The sequence below is a fragment of the Lissotriton helveticus genome, chromosome 6 (assembly GCF_964261635.1).
Source record: "Lissotriton helveticus chromosome 6, aLisHel1.1, whole genome shotgun sequence".
NCBI lineage: Eukaryota > Metazoa > Chordata > Amphibia > Caudata > Salamandridae > Lissotriton > Lissotriton helveticus.
In genome coordinates, this window is record NC_136067.1 from 978,853,716 (window position 1) to 978,878,978 (window position 25,263).

The window sequence follows — 25,263 nt, forward strand, 5'->3', positions numbered from 1 at the left end:
GTCAGGAAGGATCTACTATGCCCCCTTATGGTCATTTCCCCCTTCGCATTGGCCTCCTCTTGTCTCTCAATCCTACCGAGGGACAAGATGGCGGCCGCTACGGACTGTTTGGAATGTTGACAGACGCCGGAGAACCAATCAGCTTCGCAAAGCTCCGTAACGCGAAAAGTACGCGAAGCGGAGCGCTGTTACAGATATATATCTTTTTTTGAACGTTAATTTCTCAAAATCCACTGGAGCACATATATTGAGACCTAGCAAAGGCACATCGGGCTACCAGTCCCTAATATTTAGCCAAGTTTCGTGCAAATCCATTCAGCCGTTCGATTATTATTATTTTGTTTTTTTTTTGCCCCGCGGGGCCCTTTTAAAACCTCCACATCAAACCTAGGGGGTCAGCGAGGATCTACTATGCCCCCTTATAGTTATTTCCCCCTTTGTTTTGACCTCCTCTTGTCTCTCGATCCTACCGAGAGACAAGATGGCGGCCGCTACGGACTGTTTGGAATGTTGACAGACGCCGGAGAACCAATCAGCTTCGCTTCACAAAGCTCCGTTGCGCGAAAAGTCCGCGAACCAGAGCGCTGCCCGGTCCGCTGTTACAGATATATATCTTTTTTTAAACGTTAATTTCTCAAAATCCACTGGAGCACATATATTGAGACCTACAAAAGGCACATCGGGCTACCAGTCCCTACAATTTTGCCAAGTTTCGTGCAAATCCATTCAGCCGTTCGGGCTAAAAGTGAGGCCAACCGCCCTATGGAAAACTCAATGTTAAAAACACGTTTTGGGACCCCCCTTTTTTCTCGGCCCCCCCTTGACGAACCCCCCCCAAATTTTCAAGGGCTGCTCAGAAACAAAATGTGCCATTTTCCTGACAATTTCAGCCAATTCCGTCCACAAACGCCAAAGTTATTAGACATAGAATTTTCAAAAAACCCATAGAGAAAAAATCCTAACTATATATACCTACTGGCGACCGCCAGTAGGTAATATATACATATATATATATATATATATATCTATATATATCTATATATATATTTATCCAAGTTCATGCAAACAGCCGCCGCATCTCGCTGTGACCCCTCCTCTTAGTAACAGCGGTCCGTACAGGGCAGCGAGCCCAATTATTCCAAAACAGTCACACTTACGTCCTCTTAATTTGAAAGGACAGTATGAAGTACGGACTCTAGTCAGCGTAAGTTGCAAAGTTTCATTTATTCAGCATAAGTGGCAGCAAAACATAGTCACTCCGACGTGTTTCGGGGCTCCTCCCCTTGGTCACGAGTGGACTCGTGACCAAGGGGAGGAGCCTCAATACTTATCAGGGAGTGTCTCATCGCGCATGCTGCTTTCTGCTCATTCGCCCGTGACCAAGAACATTCATTGTTTGAAACGCGTTGGGCTCATCATGCAGAGTGGACTTTTACCTGCTGTACTGGAAATCTTGAAATAAAGGCTTTTCAACTCTTCGTAGAGGCATCTTTATGTGGGGCAACCTTCGTGTTTGATGTTTAGCAGCTTTGCTCGGCCGCAAAGATGCCCGCTGCCTAGCCTGCAGATTTGGCGCTTGGAAGTACCGAGCGCTGTAGAGCGAAGGGGCCATTTTGAGATTTGGCGCTATGAACAGTACCGCAGTGTTTCCAGTTCCACCCTCACCCACTGGGGAAATACAGAGATAAGGTAGAGACTGTGGCGGCACCTACACAAGGGGTGAGACTCTACGAAAACCAGAATGCTATGCAGCATACGCCCATTAAGGCGGGTCTTCAATACTTATCAGGGAGTGTCTCATCGCGCATGCTGCTTTCTGCTCATTCGCCCGTGACCGAGAACATTCATTGTTTGAAACGCGTTGGGCTCATCATGCAGAGTGGACTTTTACCTGCTGTACTGGAAATCTTGAAATAAAGGCTTTTCAACTCTTCGTAGAGGCATCTTTATGTGGGGCAACCTTCGTGTTTGATGTTTAGCGGCTTTGCTTGGCCGCAAAGATGCCCGCTGCCTAGCCTGCAGATTTGGCGCTTGGAAGTACCGAGCGCTGTAGAGCGAAGGGGCCATTTTGAGATTTGGAGCTATGAACAGTACCGCAGTGTTTCCAGTTCCACCCTCACCCACTGGGGAAATACAGAGATAAGGTACAGACTGTGGCGGCACCTACACAAGGGGTGAGACACTACGAAAACCAGAATGCTATGCAGCATACGCCCATTAAGGCGGGTCTTCAATACTTATCAGGGAGTGTCTCATCGCGCATGCTGCTTTCTGCTCATTCGCCCGTGACCAAGAACATTCATTGTTTGAAACGCGTTGGGCTCATCATGCAGAGTGGACTTTTACCTGCCGTACTGGAAATCTTGAAATAAAGGCTTTTCAACTCTTCGTAGAGGCATCTTTATGTGGGGCAACCTTCGTGTTTGATGTTTAGCGGCTTTGCTCGGCCGCAAAGATGCCCGCTGCCTAACCTGCAGATTTGGCGCTTGGAAGTACCGAGCGCTGTAGAGCGAAGGGGCCATTTTGAGATTTGGCGCTATGAACAGTACCGCAGTGTTTCCAGTTCCACCCTCACCCACTGGGGAAATACAGAGATAAGGTACAGACTGTGGCGGCACCTACACAAGGGGTGAGACACTACGAAAACCAGAATGCTATGCAGCATACGCCCATTAAGGCGGGTCTTCAATACTTATCAGGGAGTGTCTCATCGCGCATGCTGCTTTCTGCTCATTCGCCCGTGACCAAGAACATTCATTGTTTGAAACGCGTTGGGCTCATCATGCAGAGTGGACTTTTACCTGCTGTACTGGAAATTTTGAAATAAAGGCTTTTCAACTCTTCGTAGAGGCATCTTTATGTGGGGCAACCTTCGTGTTTGATGTTTAGCGGCTTTGCTCGGCCGCAAAGATGCCCGCTGCCTAGCCTGCAGATTTGGCGCTTGGAAGTACCGAGCGCTGTAGAGCGAAGGGGCCATTTTGAGATTTGGCGCTATGAACAGTACCGCAGTGTTTCCAGTTCCACCCTCACCCACTGGGGAAATACAGAGATAAGGTACAGACTGTGGCGGCACCTACACAAGGGGTGAGACACTACAAAAACCAGAATGCTATGCAGCATATGCCCATTAAGGCGGGTCTTCAATACTTATCAGGGAGTGTCTCATCGCGCATGCTGCTTTCTGCTCATTCGCCCGTGACCAAGAACATTCATTGTTTGAAACGCGTTGGGCTCATCATGCAGAGTGGACTTTTACCTGCTGTACTGGAAATCTTGAAATAAAGGCTTTTCAACTCTTCGTAGAGGCATCTTTATGTGGGGCAACGTTCGTGTTTGATGTTTAGCGGCTTTGCTTGGCCGCAAAGATGCCCGCTGCCTAGCCTGCAGATTTGGCGCTTGGAAGTAACGAGCGCTGTAGAGCGAAGGGGCCATTTTGAGATTTGGAGCTATGAACAGTACCGCAGTGTTTCCAGTTCCACCCTCACCCACTGGGGAAATACAGAGATAAGGTACAGACTGTGGCGGCACCTACACAAGGGGTGAGACACTACGAAAACCAGAATGCTATGCAGCATACGCCCATTAAGGCGGGTCTTCAATACTTATCAGGGAGTGTCTCATCGCGCATGCTGCTTTCTGCTCATTCGCCCGTGACCAAGAACATTCATTGTTTGAAACGCGTTGGGCTCATCATGCAGAGTGGACTTTTACCTGCCGTACTGGAAATCTTGAAATAAAGGCTTTTCAACTCTTCGTAGAGGCATCTTTATGTGGGGCAACCTTCGTGTTTGATGTTTAGCGGCTTTGCTCGGCCGCAAAGATGCCCGCTGCCTAGCCTGCAGATTTGGCGCTTGGAAGTACCGAGCGCTGTAGAGCGAAGGGGCCATTTTGAGATTTGGCGCTATGAACAGTACCGCAGTGTTTCCAGTTCCACCCTCACCCACTGGGGAAATACAGAGATAAGGTACAGACTGTGGCGGCACCTACAATAGGGGTGAGACACTACGAAAACCAGAATGCTATGCAGCATACGCCCATTAAGGTGGGTCTTCAATACTTATCAGGGAGTGTCTCATCGCGCATGCTGCTTTCTGCTCATTCGGCTGTGACCAAGAACATTCATTGTTTGAAACGCGTAGGGCTCATCATGCAGAGTGGACTTTTACCTGCTGTACTGGAAATCTTGAAATAAAGGCTTTTCAACTCTTCGTAGAGGTATCTTTATGTGGGGCAACCTTCGTGTTTGATATATATATATATATATATATATATACATATATATATATATATATATATATATATTACCTACTGGCGATAGCCAGTAGGTATATATAGTTAGGATTGTTTTCCATAGGGAAATCGCAACATTCTATTGGGAATAACTTTGCCGCCGATTGAGGAATCTTCCTGAAATTTTCCTTAACTTTGCCTCGCGGCGCTCCGCTCCTTCCCTGAACGTTTGGGGGGATTCGTCAAGCGGGGGCCGAGATAAAAGGGGGGTCCCAAAACGTGTTTTCCCCATGTTAATTTCCATAGGGCGGTTGGACTCACTTTTGGCCCGAACGGCTGAATGGTTTTCCACCAAACTTGGCAAAATTGTAGGGACTGGTAGCCCGATGTGCCTTTGCTATGTCTCAAGATATGTGCTCCAGTGGTTTTTATGAAAATTAACTTTGAAAAAATATATATTGGGCTACATTGGGCTATATATATGTTAGAGCCCAAATGTAGCCCAATGTAGCCCAATGTAGCCCAACGTAGCCCAAAGATGGCCACCAGATACAAACGAAAAACAAATGTAGCCCAAATATCAGCCAGATGTAGCCCAACTATAGCCCAATGACAGAATGTCCCAGAGTGTTCTAAAGAACAACTAGAGCGCCAACAGTCTTACTTATGACAAAAGTATGGCACACCTGAAGTCATCTTGATTGGAATAAAGTGTTAACACTTAGAACATTTAATTTGCAAAGGAACAAAATGAGGGGGTTCATTTTGCCATAGAAATTATGATTAGTGCTGAAGAAAGAAAAACTTAGGGCACATTTTGAGTGACTTCTCAAATCCTCTTATATTTCATTAAAAAAATTCTGATATGCAGTCTCCCAAGATGGCCACCAGAGACAAAAGAGCCCAAATGTAGCCCAAATATCAGCCAGATGTAGCCCAACTATAGCCCAATGACAGAATGTCCCAGAGTGTTCTAAAGAACAACTAGAACGCTAACAGTCTTACTTATGACAAAAGTATGGCACACCTGAAGTCATCTTGATTGGAATAAAGTGGTAACACTTAAAACATTTAATTTGAAAAGGAACAAAATGAGGGGTTTCATTTTGCCATAGAAATTGTATATATATATAAATATATTCACTGAAAAAACCATAGGTTACACACCAGTTATAGTTAGGAATTAGCATTTAATAAACCTTTGCAATTCACTAAAAAAAACAAAGGTTTCACACCAGTTATAGTTAGCTGGAAATTTTACTCACATAAAACCATTGAAATTCCCACGGTATAGTTAGTTGGACTCACTATAACTTGCACGTCTGCAATGCACTGCTGATGACGTCACATATTACATCACTCATGCATATATTTAAATATTTAAACATTACTCGCTAATATATGTATTCACTAAGATACACTTAATAAGCCAGTTAACAAATCAATTTTTTTTTAAAACACTGAAAAAAACATAGGTTTTAGGCCTTATATAGTTAGGAATTAGCATTTAAAAAACCTTTGAAATTCACTGAAAAAACCATAGGTTTCAGGCCTTATATAGTTAGGAATTAGCATTTAAAAAACCTTTGAAATTCACTGAAAAAACCATAGGTTTCAGGCCTTATATAGTTAGGAATCAGCATTTAAAAAACCTTTGAAATTCACTGAAAAAACCATAGGTTTCAGGCCTTATATAGTTAGGAATTAGCATTTAAAAAAACCTTTGAAATTCACTGAAAAAACCATAGGTTTCAGGCGTTATATAGTTAGGAATTAGCTTTTAAAAAACCTTTGAAATTCACTCAAAAAACTATAAGTTTTAGGGGTGTTATAGTTAGCTGGACATTTCACTTATACAACACCATTGAAATTGCTCCTATATTTCGCGCACCCGCAATCCACTGCTGATGATGTCACATATTAGATCATTCATGACATGGTCAGTGACATCACTGATGACATCTCAAATGACATCACTGATGACATCATCCACGTGACAATCAAATACACCTTTTCATACACTATTACAATTTTTCATCACTGTTTGTAAAATACAGAGTATCATATTTAAATACATTGTCACAGCAATACAAGTATCTAAAATTCCACTCAGTGATTCATAGATATATACACACATCTAATCACTTACCTATGGATTCACTCATACATGCTGTCAATGAACAATAGAACACTATCAAAAATACTTATACATCTATATCGACATTAAACAACAGCACGCATCCTATTCACATATGAAGTCATCCTACTCACTTATGCAAACAATGGATCATACTTACATATTTACTTAGCAAAACACTTATACAAACACCACTTCTTCTATTCATTTAGATAGTAAGTCATACTTAGTGAATTATAAAATCATTATTACAAGTATACAGTTATCCATACAGTCACTCACACAATCACTGTGTCTTATGTATACTTATTTATATACAACAACTGACACATACACTGCCTTTTATTTTTCTAGTTTGTTGGACCTGTACCTTTGAGAAATATATTTGCTCATCACCACACCCATAAAGAGATTCCCTCACCCAAACTGTTAGAACATGTAGTTTTAACTTCATATATCTACTGAATCAACTATTCACACATCTTTGGACAGTCACACACCCCCCACCGAACCACACACACTTTCACACTCCCATACAAATACTCAGTTAACTAATCAATAACTAATATAGACTTTCACATAGCTAGTAACCAACTGTAGAATCAGTTTACACAACAACTGACAAAGTGATACAGATATTCACACAGTTTAGTCACTATCCACTATATTTAGTGAGACATTATAAATTGGTCAATTAAACAGTCAATTACACTGCTACTAAATCCTCCATCCAAATATTTATTTATATATATCCACTCATTCTTCAAAGTAAATTGCTATATATATAATGCATTTTTAAATAACGAAGCAAACCACATTGACTGGATGATGTCATCAGTGATGTCATCAGTGATGTCATTTGAGATGTCATCAGTGATGTCACTGACCATGTCATGAATGATCTAATATGTGACATCATCAGCAGTGGATTGCGGGTGCGCGAAATATAGTTAGTACAACTAACTATATAGGAGCAATTTCATTGGTTTTGTATGAGTAAAATGTCCAGCTAACTATAACACCACTAAAACTTATAGTTTTTTGAGTGAATTTCAAAGGTTTTTTAAAAACTAATTCCTAACTATATAACTCCTGAAACCTATGTTTTTTTCAGTGAATGTATATATATATATATATATATATATATATATATATATATATATATTACCTACTGGCGGTCGCCAGTAGGTAATTATAGTTAGGACCGAGCTACCATAGGAAATTCGCAACATTCTATTGGGAATAACTTTGGCGCCGGTTGAGGAATTTGCGTGTAATTACAAAATGTTGGCCAGCTCCGCTCCGCTCCTTCCTTGAAAGTTTCGGGGGGATTCGTGAAGTGGGGGCTGAGAAAAAAGGTGGGTCCCAAAACGTGTTTTCCCAATTTTAATTTCCATAGGACGGTCTGACAAGTCTACAGCCCGAATCGCTGAATGGAATTACGCCAAACTTGGCAAAATTGTAGGGACTGGTACGCAGATGTGCCTTTGCTATATTTGGTGAAAATTGCTCCAGTGTTTTTTTTTAAAATTAACATCAAAACCACATATATATCTATAGGCGCGCTCCGAGCGCTCACCGGTAGGCGTACCTTGGAGCGCACCAGGCGCGCTATGGGAGTGCGTGAGCGGAAAGCTGATTGGCTGTCGGATGTCTGTCAACATTCTAAACAGTCCGGAGAGTCCGCCATCTTCAGTCTCGGTAGAATCGAGACACAAGAGGTGAAAAAAAGGGGGAAATAATTAAAAGGGGGCAGAATAGACACCCCTTGACCCCCTAGGTTTTTTTGAGGACTAGAAGGACCCTGAAGGGCAAAATAACTATTTTTTATTTTTTTTTATTTTCGCGGGGTAAGCGCTGGGTGCGTTCTCAGATGCGCTCTCCGGTATGCACACCCTGAGCGCACCACGGGGAAAAATAGATCAAGAAAATAGAGTAAACAAATAATTTAGAGTGCTTACAAGTAGGGTAGCTCTGAAAAGAGCTGTTGTGTTATGTGGGTGTTTTTTGTACCTACAAGTAGGTACCAATGGAGAGTCTCATTTTCAAGAGGAAAACTCTATTCCCCTCATCTGTAAAATTAACACCATCTCTCCTATAGATGCCTTGCATGTTGTAACGCAAGTTGTTGTGGTAAATGGAACCCATGCCATAGTCTCTGAGGAAAGCAGAAACAAATGTATTTACATGTTTCCTTGCTTTCTCAATCTGTTGACAAAATTGGTTGGACCAGTTCCATTTTTGCCTTTGGCATATATTAGAAAATACCAAGGCAGGTTTTGGAAAAAGTGACATCAATTGCCCAAAGATGTCCTTTAAAAGCATTTCAGACCTACCACAGTCAAAGTGCCTAGGTAATTTCCACCACAGTTCACAATTATAAGGTCAGGGTGTGGAATATCCATGAAGGATTTTATCAATGGTATCAGTTGGTGACTTCTTAATCCTCTCTGTCCAATCCACACAATGTCCACATTTGGTAAATCAAGGTTGTAAATTCCTCTGTTGCTTGCACATTTTTCACTCCAGAAGACATAGCTATGACCCACAAACCAGACTTTAGGCATCTTGAAGGTAGATGTGCTTCTAGTCAGATGAGTTGTGGAAATGAAATGGCAGTTTGAAAGCAGGAACTATGAAAAAAAGTGGTTGAGATTCAGTGCAATTGAAAAACAAGAAATGATTGGTGCTTTCTTAATATTCACCACTGAAAATTAGGGTGCATGCTTTTTTTTTAAAGAAGTAATTTCAATGGTTGAGAAAAAGTAATTGAAAGAAACATTGCGCATGATTAGCTAGTACATTGAGAGGTATTCTTTTGCAACATAGTATGATGAACTTGTGAACTGTGTGCTGGGTTAGGAGGGAGTTACCATGGTTACATGGTGAATGGGCACTGGGGGGATGGGTGAATGTTATGTGAGTTTCAAAGTCTTGAAATGTACAACCAATTAAAATGTGCAGTTTGGTTTTGAATTTGTGTGGGAACAATTTTGATTAGTTATGTACAAGAATATGGGTCTGAAATGAGAAAGAATCTGTGCCATTATTCTGAGGCTCAAGTGAAAGAAGCATTATTCAGAGATTCTGCTTAAGAAAATCTGTTGAGTGTGACTGACACTGTTCTATATCTTCCAAAACATTTTTAAAGGTGAGTAATGATTCTTTTAAAAAAGATAGAGTGCTGTATGCACTATGGGGAATATTAAGAAGCATATTGTGCTTCTTTATTCTTGCATTTTGTGTCATGTTTTTTTGTAATGTTGTTTAAAAATAGAATGGTGCATATTGGAAATGTATTTTGAAAATGAGTTAGGTTTCTGCTTTGTTTCTGTAGTGGTCATTTAAATGAGCTGTGCTTTGTGTCAAAAACGATTTTGTATGGAAAATATTTTCTGGAAAAAAGTCTGCTTTTTAAATTTTGGTGAACTATCACACTGCCTTTCTGTTTCAAATAAGCGAAAACATTTTCAAATTTTTCAATAATGTCACCTGTGCCTTGTAACAGTTTGCCTCAATCAGCTTAAAGAGTATTCTTTGCTTGTGTCTCACTTTACTCTGTGCCTGTGTGTTATCTGATATATGATTCATTTAATGAAGATGCACTGCTGTATGCAGTATAGGGAAGATTAAGAAGCATATTGTGCTTCTTTATTCTCGCATTGTGTGTTATGTATTTTTGTTATGCTGTTTAAAAATTGTATACTGCATATTGGAAATGTATTTTGGAAGTGAGTTAGGTTTCTGCTTTGCTTTGTAGTGGTCATTTAAAAGGGCTGTGCTTTGTGTGAAAAACAATTTACTATAGAAAATGTTTTCTGGTAAAAAGGTATGCTTAGTTGATGTCTTTAAAAATATGGAAGTACATGTTTTTTAAAGACATGGTATATTACATGTAACATCCTTCACTCTTTTCTCTTCCCTTACTCTCCTTACTCCACTTCATTAACTCCTTCTCTTTCTCCCTCTGCCCTCTTACTTCTACACTCCCCTTCCCTCATTCTCTCTCTGTTAGCCTCATTCTCTCCGTCCCTTTAGTCTCTCACTCCTCTTCTATCACGCTCACTCCCTATAACATAGCCATACTCCCACACTCACCTTCTTTCAACCCTACTCCTTTATTTTCCTTCCTGTTTCTTCCCTTCTTTTGCTCCTTCACTCTTTTCCCTTCCCTTACTCTGCTTACTCCGCTTCATTAACTCCTTCTCTTACTCCCTCTGTCCTCTTACTTCTACACTCCCCTTCCCTCATTCTCTCTCTGTTAGCCTCATTCTCTCTGTCCCCTTAGTCTCCCACTCCTCTTCCATCACGCTCACTCCGTTTAACTTAGCCATACTCCCACACTCACCTTTTTTCAAACCTTCTCCTTTACTTTCCTTCCTGTCTCTTTCCTTCTTTCGCTCCTTCACACATTTCCCTTCCCTTACTCTCTTTACTCCACTTCACTAACTCCTTTTCTTACTCCCTCTGTCCTCTTACTTCGGCACTCCCCTTCCCTCATTCTTTCTCTGTTAGCCTCATTCTCTCCGACCCCTTAGTCTGTCACTCCTCTTCTATCACGCTCACTCCCAAATAACTCAGCCACACTCCTTCACTTATGTTTCTTTTCTCCCTCACTCAGTCCTCTACTCTCACTTTTTCCTTCACTTTCTCTGTCTCTTCACTCCCTTACTCCTCTTGTCTCACACTCACTTGCCTTTATCCAGTCTGTATCACCACTCTTTCCTCAACATCACTGCTCTTTTCTTACCCTTCCACACCCCTGTTCGTTTTCTACATTGTCTTCACTTATACTTATTCCCCTTGTTCACTCCCCTTCTCCTCACTCACCTCCCACACTCACCTTCTTTAAGTCCCCCTACTTCACTTCCCTTCCCCTCTCGTCCCTTTCTTTGCTTTCTCACTCATTTTCCTTTCCGCTCTCACTGCACTCCACTTCAGTTACTCCTTTTGAATTTGTTAAGAATACAGCTCTCTTTTGAGAATTGGAGGTAGTTCTAAAAATAACTTTTTTTCTTCTTTTTTAGGTTTTTTCACAACAAAAACAAAAACAGGGAATGCAAAACTGCTTAACAGGAGCTGGGGAGGGCAGCGGTGTTCTTGCCTCCTGCGTGTAATGAGCTTGATGCTCTGCTCACCATAGCAAAGCATTTCCTCGCATTGCTTGCACTTTATAGTATTGTCACTAAAAACAGGCTGAATGTTCGGAATCATCTCCAATTCCGCTGCACGTCCTCTCCCTGATGTTGTGGCTCCTCCAGTCGATGTAGAGGCACCATCCCTTGGGGGATTGCGTGCCAGGTCTCGGACACTCTCCCGGGCATAGTTCTGGGGCTGCCTCCGTTGGACATGGCGAATCATTGTGGAGTTGCCAAAACTGTACTTCCTTCTTGGGTCTCCTCGGGAAAGCACAGTTTTGCAGATTTTGCATTCCACTTTAGGAGCATTCACCTTTTTTAATCCTGCAGGTATTGAAAAAAACTTCCAAATAAAATGCTCCTTGACCTTGGGCTGAGGAGGCTCTTCCTGAATGAAGTCTTCTGACTCTTCACTGCTGCTGGGTGCTCTGGCAGCCATTCTTTACACAAAATGGTACAACAGCAAAGAACAGGTCTTGCTGTCTCCAAAGTGAAAGAAGAAGTGAAGGAAATGGGTGGGGTTTCATTAGTTGTAAAAAAAACTGTTAACAACCAATGAAAAGAGTTATTTTAAGGTCACATGACTTGACGCGCTTACGCTGCGCACACCGGAGCGCTGCCGGGGTGCTTACGCGACGCGAACGTAGGCGCTTCCGGGGGGGCTTACGCGGCTCGCCTAAATGACGTTTTGCTAGCTTTTTTTTTACGCACGCGGAAATAGCACTCTAGCTGCACTCTCGAGTGAGCTTACCGGTGCGGGCACCCTGAGCACTCCAAGACAAAATGATTAAAAAAACATGAAAAATAGTTTGTAAAAAAAAATTTGGGAAAAAAAAATAATAATAGTTATAAAAAACAGCTAATAAAAAAAACAGTTTAAAAATCGTAGGCTTCAAACTTGATATATAAAGGAATTAGCTTTTAAAAAACCTTTGAAATTCACTAAAAAAACATAGGCTTCACAATCGTTATAGTTAGGAATTAGCATTTAAAAAACCTTTGAAATTCACAAAAAAACATAGGTTTCACAATCGTTATGGTTAGGAATTAGCATTTAAAAAACCTTTGAAATTCACTGAAAAAACCATAGGTTTCACACCAGTTATAGTTAGCTGAACATTTTACTCATACAAAACCATTGAAATTCCCACGTTATAGTTAGTTGGACTCACTATAACTCACGCGCCCGCAATCCACTGCTGATGATGTCACATATTACATCATTCATGACATGGTCAGTGACATCAATGATGACATCACTGATGACATCTCAAATGACATCGCTGATGACATCACTGATGACATCTCAAATGACATCACTGATGACATCACTGATGATATCATCCATGTGATAATACAATACACTTCCTCACACTGTATTCTAACGTATGATACACCCAGTGTAAAATACAAACTACCATTCCTGAAATCATTGACACAGTAAAACCACTTACCACATACGCAATCACTGATTTCTAGGTCTACACACACATCCACTCATTCACCCATACAATCTTTCATACATACAGTCACTCATCAATACAAGACCAACATATGCACTCATACACCTATACAGAGACTCACACACTGCCACTCATCCATGGAGTTACTCACACACCTAGTCAGTCATGTAAAGAATCAATCACACTCCCATTTCCACAACTATACAGTTATACACACAAAACCTTGCTTATTTAAACATAGACTAACACATACTTACTATCTTTTACAATCACTGATACAAGTACAAATACAGTCACTTATGCAATCACAGGCTGTTATATATCGTCATTTATATATGACAACTCTCACATGCACTGTGTTTTACATATATACTTACTTGGAAATGTAGCACTGAGATATCCATTCAGTCACCAACACACCCATGCACACAGTAAACCGCCTATACAGCTGTTTCCTCATGCACTCTTGAACCCATACACCAAGTGAATCAACTGCTCACACATCTATGCAGAGTCACACACCTCCCAGTCACCTCCACTCACCCTCACATACAAATACTTGGGTTACCAATCATTAACCCATATAGCCAGTCATATAGCTACTAATCAACACATGCAGCAGCTTACACAACAACAGACATAATGATGCACACATTCAGACAGTTTAGTCACTAAGCCATGTATTTAGTAAGACACATTTTATCTCCCACTCATACAGTCAGTCACGCACCTACTAAATCCATTATCCAAACACTCATACATACACTCATTCTACAATATGTTAAACACATTTTTAATTTACAGGAACACACATTCACTGGACGATGTCATCAGTGATGTCATCAGTGATGTCATTTGAGATGTCATTAGTGATGTCATCAGTGATGTCACTGACCATGTCATGAATGATGTAATATGTGACATCATCAGCAGTGGATTGCGGGCGCGCGAATTATAGTGAGTCCAACTAACTATAACGTGAGATGTATATATTCACTGAAAAAACCATAGGTTTAACACTTGTTATAGTTAGGAATTAGCATTTAAAAAACTTTTGAAATTCACTGAAAAAACCATAGGTTTCACACTCATACAAAACCATTGAAATTCCCACGTTATAGTTAGTTGGACTCACTATAACTCGCGCGCCCGCAATCCACTGCTGATTACATCATTCATGACATGGTCAGTGACATGACTGATGACATCACTGATGACATCTCAAAGAAGGGGGACTGAAAGAAAGTGAGTGTGGGAGGGGAGGGAGGGGAAGGGGAGTAAACATGGGAAATGAGGATAAGTGAGGGAAGCGGAGTAAGAGAACGGGGCTGAGGGAGGGTGAGAGAAGAGCAATGAGGTTGAGGAAAGAGTGGTGGATAAAGGCAAGTGAGCGTGAGACAAGGGGAATGAGGGAGTGAGGAGACAGAGGGAATGAAGAAAAGAGTGAGAGAAGGGGACTGACTGAGGGAGCAAAGAAAGGTAAGTGAGGGAGTGTGGGTGAGTTAAAGGAAGAGAACGTGACGGAAGAGGAGTCAGAGAGAGAGGGGATGGAGAGAGTGAGGCTAAGAGAGAGGGAGTGAGGAAAGGGGAGTGAAGAAGTGAGAGGACAGAGGGAGTGAGAGAACGAGTGAGTGAAGTGGAGTAAGGTAAGTGAGGGAAGGGGAATGAGTGAGTGAGAGAAGGAAGGGAAAAGAGTGGAAGGGAAGTAAAGCAGGGGGACTGAAAAAAGTTGTGTGTGGGAGGGGAGTAAGGGAAAGGGGAGTAAACATGGGGAATGAGAATAAATGAGGGACGTGGAGTGTTGCCTTGACCCATCCAACTCCGCCCAATACTGCAGAGGCGATGATGAACCCTATCCCCTTTCCGGACTCTGGACGGGTGCTCCGCAATTATACACAGAGCACTACCACCCAGAACGCAGGAAGAGGGAGGGAAAAGAAAAGGGGAGGACGAATATGAGTGCTGGAACACTCAAAACACAGATCCTGTCAGCTGGAGGTGTATACCTGCAGCAAAAGACAAAAAAGAAAGAACAAAGGGCTCACTAACAACAAGTATGCTGATACAAGCTTTACCAAATCGTTCTATGGCCAAGTACAACATGCACCCCCCTGATACAATACCCCTCTTACCGAGATACAGGAACTTGAAGCAGAGTACATATAACCACAGCGGTCCCAGTATAGAATACTCCAAAACCAGGCAGGAAATGTTGAGACTGCAGGGTAGTAATAACGTCCACTCCCACGAAGATCCAGGCACTTTAAAGGGGAAAAAGTCTCATGACACAAAAACCCCCTTTATATTAAAAATTAGGGCATTGGACCACTGTGCCAACCAAAAATCAAGAAAAACGAAGTTCCCAACCCGTCCTAACTAACTAAAGATCAATCCACTCGGGTCGCCGAAACAGCGTTCGTAAAATGACCCAAAAAGGACACAAGAAAGTAAAGCGGCTACAAAACACCCCGAAAGGCGCCGCTTATCGACCAACACGCAGCCGCGTAATTGATCAGAAATCCTACTGAAGTCCTTTGCGGGGCTCCGAGAGTCACCGTAAACAAAGCGCTTTCCGAAGGAAGTCCGGGGAAAGGCAAGAGGCACCCTCTATGGATACCAACAGGAGCCAGGGAGGAAAGACGAATTCCAATGGGGGAGACAAACATAAACCAGCAGCCGCTGATTCACAGGAAACGAAGCAGGAAATCCCACGAAGATCAGGAAACAACAAGGGTCAGATCCAGACGGGGCCAGGTCATAACAACAGGATACTAAACCAAGCAATGACCCACAGGTAGGAAACCCTTATGCACAACATACCACTCCCTCTATCCATCAGGTGACCTGCTTGTACATGGCCATAGAAAGAAGACTACAATGCTGGTTGAATCCTAACATGGAGTAAGGGAACGGGGGTGAGGGAGGGTGAGAGAAGAGTAGTGAGGTTAAGGAAAAGAGGGAAGGGGGAGTGAGTGAGGGTGCATTCACGACAATGAGGGATGGAAGTTGAATGAGGGTGAGTGAAGGGGCATGAGAGAGTGAGGAGACAGAGGGAGTGAGGGTAACAGAGAGGGAGTGAGGGAAGAGGAGTGAGGAAGTGAGAGGACAGAGGGAGTGAGAGAAGGAGTGAGTAAAGTGGAGTAAGGTGAGTGAGAGAAGGGGAATTACTGAGGGAGCAAAGGAAGGAAAAAAGGGGAAGGGGAATGAAGCAGAGGAACTGGGAAAGGGTGACTGTAGGAGGACAGTGAGGGTAAGGGGCGTTAAGGATGGGGAATGAGGATAAGTGAGGAAAGCGGAGTAAGGGAACGGTGGTGAGGGAGGGTGAGAGAAGAGCAGTGAGGTTGAGGAAAGAGGGGTGATAGAGGGTGGATAAAGGCAAGTGAGTGTGAGATAAGGGGAGTGAGGGAGTGAGGAGACAGAGGGAGTGAAGGAAAGAGTGAGAGAAGGGGACTGAGTGAGGGAGCCTAGAAAGGTAAGTGAGAGAGTGTGGGAGAGTTAAAGGGAGTAAGCATGAGGGAAGGGGACTGAGAGAGTGAGGGGACGGATTTAGTAAGGCTAAGAGAGAGGAAGTGAAGGAAAGAGAATGAGGATGTGACAGGACAGAGGGAGTGAGAGAAGGACTGAGTGAAGTGGATTAAGGTAAGTGAGCGAAGGAAGGGAAATAGAGGGGAAGAGGACTGAAGCATAGGTACTGAGAGAAGGTGAATGGGGGATGAAAGTAAAGGGAAGGGGAGAGAATGATGGTAAATGAGGGGTAGTGAGGGAACCGGAGTAAGGGAACGGGGTGAGGGAAGGTGAGAGAAGGGCAGAGAGCATGAGTAAAGATGGGTGAAAGAGCGTGGATAAAAGTGAGTGAGGGTAAGACAAGGGGACTGAGGGAGTGAGGACATAGAGGTAGTGAAGGAAAGAGTGACAGAAAGGGACTGAGTGAGGGAGCAAAGAAAGGTAAGTGAGGGAGTGTGGATGAGTTATAAGGAGTGAGTGTGACGGAAGAGGAGTGAGAGAGTGAAGGGACAGAGAGAGTAAGGCTAAGAGAGAGGGAGTGAGGGAAGGGGAGTAAGGAAGTGAGAGGACAGAAGGAGTGACAAAAGGAGTGAGAGAATTGGAGTAAGGTGAGTAAGGGAAGGGGAATGAGTGAGGGAGCGAAGGAAGGAAAGAGAGGGGAAGGGGAGTGAAGAAGGGGGACTGAAAGAAGTTGAGTGTGGGAGGGGAGTGAGGGAAAGGGGAGTAAACATGGAGAATGAGAATAAGTGAGGGAAGTGGAGTAAGGGAACGGGGTAAGGGAGGGTGAGAGAACAGTAGTGAGGTTAAGGAAAAGAGTGATGAGAAACTAAATTTTCTTTGTCAAACTTACCTTATAAGTAATGTAAACTAAATTACATATTTTTACAAAATTTAATATCTGTGGAAGAGGAAAAAATAAGTTATAATTTTTATAATATATATTTCAAAATACAAGAAACAAGGCAGGAGATTAAAAGTCAAAAAAGGGTACTAAGAGATAAAGTAGAAGTGAAGGACACAGAAAGGGAAACAAAGGAATGGTGAAAGACAAAGAGAGGGAAGAAGAAAAAGAGGGTGAGCAAATTACTAAGAGGATAATGAGGCAGATAGATTCAGTGACAGAGAGGAAGAGAGGGAGAGAGAAATGAACTGAAGGTGAGTAAGATGCTAAAGGAATGTGAGTTAGCAAAACTAAATGAGGAAAGGGGAGTAAGGGAAGGGGAATGAGTGAGAGGGAAGGGGGAGTGAGTGAGGATGCATTCACGACAATGAGGGATGGAAGGTGAGTGAGGGTGACTGAAGGGGCATGAGAGAGTGAGGAGACAGAGGTAGTGAGGGTAACAGAGAGGGAGTGAGGGAAGAGGAGTGAGGAAGTGAGAGGACAGAGGGAGTGAGAGAAGGAGTGAGTAAAGTGGAGTAAGTTGAGTAAGGGAAAGAGAATGATTGAGGGAGCAAAGGAAGGAAAGAAGGGAAGGGGAGTAAAGCAGAGGGACTGTGAAAAGGTGACTGCGGGAGCAGAGTGAGAGGAAGGGCAGTTAAGGATGGGGAATGACAATAAGTGAGGGAAGTGGAGTAAGGGAACAGGGGTGAGGGAGGGTGGGAGAAGGGCAGTGAGGCTGAGGAAAGAGGAGTGATAGAGGGTGGATAAAGGCGATTGATTGTAAGACAAGGGGACTGAGGGAGTGAGGACATACAGGTAGTGAAGGAAAGAGTGAGAGAAAAGGACTGAGTAAGGGAGCAAAGAAAAGTAAGTGAAGGAGTGTGGGTGAGTTATAGGGAGTGAGCGTTGCGGAAGAGGAGTGAGAGAGTGAGTGGACGGAGAGAGTGAGGCTAAGAGTGAGAGACTGAGAGAGTGAGGGAAGAGGAGTGAGGATGTGAGAGGACAGAAGGAGTGAGAGAAGGAGTGAGTGAAGTGGAGTAAGGTGAGTAAGGGAAGGGGAATTACTGAGGGAGCAAAGAAAGGAAAGAAGGGGAAGGGTAGTGAAGTAGAGTGACTGACAGCTGGAAAGTGGTGGATGGGAGAGAGGGAAAGGGCAGTGAAGGAATGGGGAATGAGGATAAGTGAGGGAAGTGGAATAAGGGAAGGGAGGTGAGGGAGGGTGAGAGAAGGGCAGTGAGAGTGAGTTAAGAGGAGTGATAGAGGGTGGAAAAAGGTGAGTGAGCGTGAGACAAGGGGAGTATAATATATATTTCCTAATACAAAATATAATTTAACTTGTACAACATGTTATATGGTTTATTTTTGCTGTTTTCAGAACATATTGAATTTCACCTAAAACAGTGAGTTCAATACTACTCATCATATGACAGAGGGCAAAAAAAACACAATCAAAAAGATTGTGTTTAAAAAACCCATACAACGTTTCAATAAATAATGTAACATTTTGAAAAAACATCTCTTAACTCACTTTTGATCCACATACTTCCACGAGGCCAAATAGTATATGGAAAGTCTTTTCTTTGGAAATCACTCAATAGTATTCTTAAACTTCCATTTACCCGAGTTTCTGAAAGAAAAGCTCCAACATCTTTTACATCATGAAACAATTGTTATATTTCCACCTCTGGCGTACTCATGATTAACATTTCCTATAATACTCATATCACTCACTATGTGATACACTTACACTACCTCTATGACAACTCCAAGTTTTTTATTATCTTGATCACTCTCACTCACAAATTAATTTTGAACAGCAGACTAAGTTTTATTAACTGCTCCAATCTTCATAGGCCAATTACCTTTCCTACAATTTCGGTTGTAAGAACACTAGGTAAGAATTTGGTAAGTCAAAAGGCAAACGTTGTTTGTAAGTCAATTGAGTATCAATACAATTAGTCCAGCCTTTTTGACATTTTAAATAAGCTGTGTAATGTACTGATGTTGTCGAAGGACCATCATGGAAAATAATTGCTGCAGTTGCAAAGGTACTTACTGAAATTGATAATTGAGAAGCCACAACATTTTTAATTAAAGTTGTCAATTTAGTTCCATCAGGTCCACATCGTTGGAACATTAAAATTAGATACTGTCCATATCTTTGTATAAATAATGTTGATAGCATTGCAGATTTACATTGAGTACAGACCATGGCTTGATTTGCTTCTCTAACTGGATTATTAAAAGACACTGATTTGCAGTCTGGTAAAGTCAAATATATAAATATTTCAGAGTCCATTGTAGTAGTACTTGAAAAGGAACAATTGTCGCAGTTATGCTGCCATTTATTAGAAAGGCCAAAAAGATTTTCTACATCTATACCTTCATCTTGCAATACAACAAGCATATACATTAGAAATTCCTGACAATCTTGCTGAATATTCTGTGAAAATTGATTTAGACCAGAACATATGTCTAAAACATTTCGAATTTCAGAAACACTTTCTATTTTTGTTCTATCACTGCTACATTTCTCAAATACAGAATTCAACAAACAACAAAATCTTTGATCCCGATTTTCAACAATCTGTTCTTGTAAAGTTTGGAGAAAAAAACCAACATTAACTACTACATTAGCATGCAGTTGACACCAAAACTGTTTTCAAACTGAAATCCAACAAAATCTTTAACTGAATCCTTTTCCTTTGTGCTTACAATTACTGGTTCATCTACTTTTTTTCTTTTTGCTACAACTTAACTACAATTTTTCTCATTTCTTCTTTTTCGGCCTACCACACGCTTTTCAAATAGAAGATATTGAGGTAAATTTGGAGCATACTCTCTTCTTAACCTATTATATTCTTTTACACAATTTAGATCTGCACTAATCTTTGTCTCATCAAAATCAATCAAGTACAATCCAGATAAAGTTCTGACTTGAGATAAAGCAACATATGCCATACCCTCCTTGAACACAGAACTTCCAATATTCACCAAAGCACTATCTACACTTAAACCTTGAGATTTATGAATAGTCACCGCATATGCCAAAGAAACAGGAAACTGTTTCGGCGGACATATAAATCTTTCACAAGCAAAAATCGAGCAGAACAACGACTGATTTGTTGTACTTCTTCAATACCATCAAATGTAATTTTGATAAATTGATAACCGATCAGAACATTCATATGCTCATATTCATATGAAATGATAACCGATCAGAACATTCATATGCTCCAATTTCTCGATGCGACAACATCTTCAGACTGTAACTGTATAATTTCTTACTTAGACTCTTTTCAAGTGAAATTTCCTACCACATTTCCTTCCGTTCCGTCTTTTCTGATTTTGTGATGTAAGACGTCACATATCGAGCCACAGCAATAGAGTTTTCAGCAACATATTGAATATCCATGTTAGCATTCCACATGGACAAAATGACTGGGTTGTAGTCATTTATGTATTTCGACTCTTCATTTCTTCTTAGGTTGTATGTATTTTTCGGTGATTTTCTTGTCACAGTTTGTCGCAGAGCAGACATAACATTGTTCACTCTTCCTTTCGATGTTACTGGACGTGGAAATGCAAAACGACATTTTGTATAGAACTTGTCCTTGGATTTGTATTTTCGACTACAGTATTTTCCACAACGATGGGTTTGAAAGTGTAAAACTTGATGTCTTAAATTGTTTTCTTCTGTACTTTTTGGAACAGCACATGTAGAATACTGTTCAATGAAACTCATCACTGTCTCATCCGAATCTGTTCCAAATTTGGGTGCATCTTTGATCCTTAGCAGCACATGTATGTGAGGAGCACCTCTTGCTTGATACTCCTTTCTCCAAAGGAAATACAAAACCTCTCCAAGCGGAGGATTTTTTTTGTTTGTGATAAAAGACATCACAGCTTCAAACCTATGATTGAAATACCTGCATACATTAACTGGATCCAAAGAGCACAGTTCTCCAGGTGTCTTGTATTCAATATTTTCAATGTTTTTATTTGCCTCTCGTAGAAATTGAAGTAAGTCTTCCCAAGCATACTCAGCACAGCTAAGAGTGAGGAACCATGTATAAGTTCCTAAGTTTCTTAGCATACATTTCAATTCCCCATGACGACGGTACCAATACTCGTTAGTACCACGCTGACATGCCATGAGATTAATTAGCTGAGATTCCAAAACACTGTCTTGCAGTTTGACTTTATCCATAAAGTCCCTTGCCGAAACATTTTGCAGATGTACTCCACTTTTCAGTATATGGTTGACTGCATAAGAAAGTTCAGACAAGTCACTCTCAAACAGTAGATGAAACAAATATTGAATGCATTGACGAAACCTTGGATTTTCTGCAATTTGCCCAGCTGAGAAATCACTGTCCTCTTCTACAGTTGTTTCCTCTTCTCCAACATATACATTTTTGTAGTAGTGATTAGCTTTTTATCAAATACAACGTTGCCTTTTTGACTTTCCTAACATCCACTAATTCTTGCCAGATTTTTTTACTCTTTGTTGGAACACCATTACATAGAATAACCAGAGGTTCCTCTTCTACTTTTTCTACACCAATTGTATCAATTTTTTTCTTAAAATCTAGAGGCAAATAAACAACTCTTCCCTTTAATCCTCTCTGTAAATCTGAAGGAGGCAATTTCCCTGTCTTAGGCTCCATGCGAACAATACCCTGAAAAGGATGCACACATTGAATCAGAATAGACTCATAGGTATTTAAATCCATCAATTCAGAAGGAATGTCTACCAACTCCAGATTATTATGAACAGCTCTAGCAGGCATTCTGTTTTCATTTAATTTATTATAACAATATTTACAAATACGTTGATCAGAACCCAAATCAAAACAATTTTCTACCAACAAATAAGTTTCAAAACCCTTCCACTCATCAATATTTTTCATTTCACTTTTTACATATAAATCAACTAATCTAGTCTGATTCTTATAATGAGTTCGTCGACAACACACACAAGAAAAATTAGGCCTTTCACTTGAATTAACCTTAAACTTTGTAATTTCATGTTCAAATTTTTCTGTACTTGAAATCTGTACATTCTCTTCCACAATACCTTCTATCACTAATTTCCTCACTTTATTATGATGCACTGCTAACATCCTAAAGTGGTGAAAAACACTCTGACATACTTTTCCTGAAAGACAAGCCAGTGAATGCCCATGCAAACCTGTTTTTTCTCTCACTCGACAAGGATCTAACTCTTGCAAAATCTTCTTTTTTTGTTTTAGACTTTTCTTAGTATATGTCCGTAAGAAATTGAGAAACAAATCAATTATCCTGTCGCACAATACAAATACTACTACAATTCCAAGTATACACTGGAGCCTTAGGACATCTCCCTAAAACTTCATCAGCTAACACCTCTTCTGCATTTCTAGGCACATTTATTTCTTTTTCAACCGGACAACCGTCCTTCACCTCATATGCTCGACCACTGGTGTCAACTGCATGCACCAAATCATTATCCTGAAAGTAACTTTCTTCATTAAAAAATGGCTCACAACTTGAACTATGCTTCCATTCTCCAGAAAAAAACATCACACAAATTAGTCCGATTAATTACTCTTTTCCACTTACATTTTGATATGAAAACATTGATCACCTTATCTAGTGTACAAATTCTATTGATTACTTAACCATATAATTTATTTTTCACTTTAAATGTCTGATCCACAATCTTCACTATGCTTTTTCTTTCTTGTAAAAAGCACTCTTCTTTTGATACATCTTTACATTTTTTAATAAATTTGAAACTATTCTGTTATAAAACATTCGTCTACGAATGTCAATAAATTGATTTTTCCTACTATTGCTATAGAGAATATGATCTCCTTCTACAGGTCTAACATTTTATGAGGGGCACAGTTTTTTCTTTGTATTAAGAGATGTTTTTTTTTTCTTTGAAAGAATATCTTTTTTTTTACATTTCATTAATTTCCTTAAAAAGTCTTTTGTTTGCTTACCAGGAGAATTCTTTTTTTTTCGCTGAAGATTGTGTTTTGGATGAATCTTCTATTTGTGTTTTCTTGGACCATAAATCATGTTTATATATTTTTTGTCGTCTTTCCTTTATCGGCATATTCTTTTATCTTTCTATAGATGATTACAATCTGTGGTAAAGAAAAAATAACATATTATAGACCACTACAAACATAATACATAGCAATTACAATAAGTAAACGATATAAACACTAGTTTACAACATAAGTAAGTTTATACCACAGCAACTGTGTCACAGCAACAGTGCAGTACAGTTTCATTATTAATCTCACTCTCTGCCTGCACCATCTCACTCTGTGCCTGGGTCTCATGTCACTCTGTGCCTGTGTCTCATCTCACTCTGTAACTGTGTGTCATCTCACTCTGTGCCTGCCCCATCTCTCTCTTTGTGTGTGTCATTTGGTAAAATGTATGGCTTTAACATTTTTGACAAGGATCACACTGAGTGTCTGTATGAAATAAGGAATTATATTTTCACATTTTTCTCTAATGCCACCTGTGTCTGCTCACAGTTTGCATCTCTAAGCTTAAATGGTACTCTGTGCCTGTGTCTCACCTCACTCTGCAACTGTGTATCATCTCACTCTGTGCCTAGCCCATCTCTCTCTCTTTGTGTGTATCATTTGTCTGTTTGTGTGTGTCTCATCTCACTCTGGTAAATGTTTTATAGTAAAAAGTATGGCTTTAACATTTTTGAGTAGGATCACACTGAGTGTCTTTATGAAATAAGGAATTATATTTTCACATTTTTCAATAATGTCACCTGTGTCTGCTCACAGTTTCAATCTCTAAGCTTAAAGGGTACTCTGTGCCTGTGTCTCACCTCACTCTGTGCCTGTGTGTCATTTCACTCTGTGCCTGCCCCATCTCTCTCTCTTTGTGTGTGCCATTTGTCTGTTTGCGTGTGTCTCATCTCACTCTGGTAAATGTTTTAAGGTAAAAAGTATGGCTTTAACATTTTTGACAAGGATCACACTGAGTGTCTGTGTGAACTATGAAATTATATTTTCACATTTTTCAATATTGTCACCTGTGTCTTCTCACAGTTTGCATCTTTTAGCTTAAAGGGTACTCTGTGCCTGCCTCACACACAAAGGGAGAAATGACATACACAAAGAGAGAAATGACACACACAAAGAGAGAGATGGGGAGGTACAAAGTAACATGAGACACAGACACAGAGTACCATTTAAGCTAAGAGAGGCAAACTGTCAGCAGACACAGGTGACATTATTGAAAAATTTGAAAATATAATTCCTTATTTCACACAGACACTCAGTGTGATTCTTGACCAAAATTTTAAAGCCAGACATTTTACCAGAAAACATTTACCAGAGTGACATGAGACACAGGCACAGAGTACCCTTTAAGCTAAGAGACGCAAACTGTCAGCAGACAGAGGTGACATTATTGAAAAATGTGAAAATATAATTCCTTATTTCACACAGACACTCAGTGTGATCCTTGACCAAAATTTTAAAACCAGACATTTTACCGGAAAACATTTACCAGAGTGACTTGAGACACACAGAAAGAGAGAAATGACACGCAGAAAGAGAGAGATTGGGCAGGTACAAAGTGACATGACACAGAAACAGAGTACCCTTTAAGCTAAAAGAGGCAAACTGTCAGCAGACACAGGTGACATTATTGAAAAATGTGAAAATATAATTCCTTATTTCACAGAGACACTCAGTGTGATCCTTGACCAAAATTTTAAAGCCAGAAATTTTACCAGAAAACATTTAGCAGAGTGACATGAGACACAAGCACAGAATACCCTTTAAGCTAAGAGAGGCAAACTGTCAGCAGACACAGGTGACATTTTTGAAAAATGTGAAAATATAATTCCTTATTTCACACAGACACTCAGTGTGATCCTTG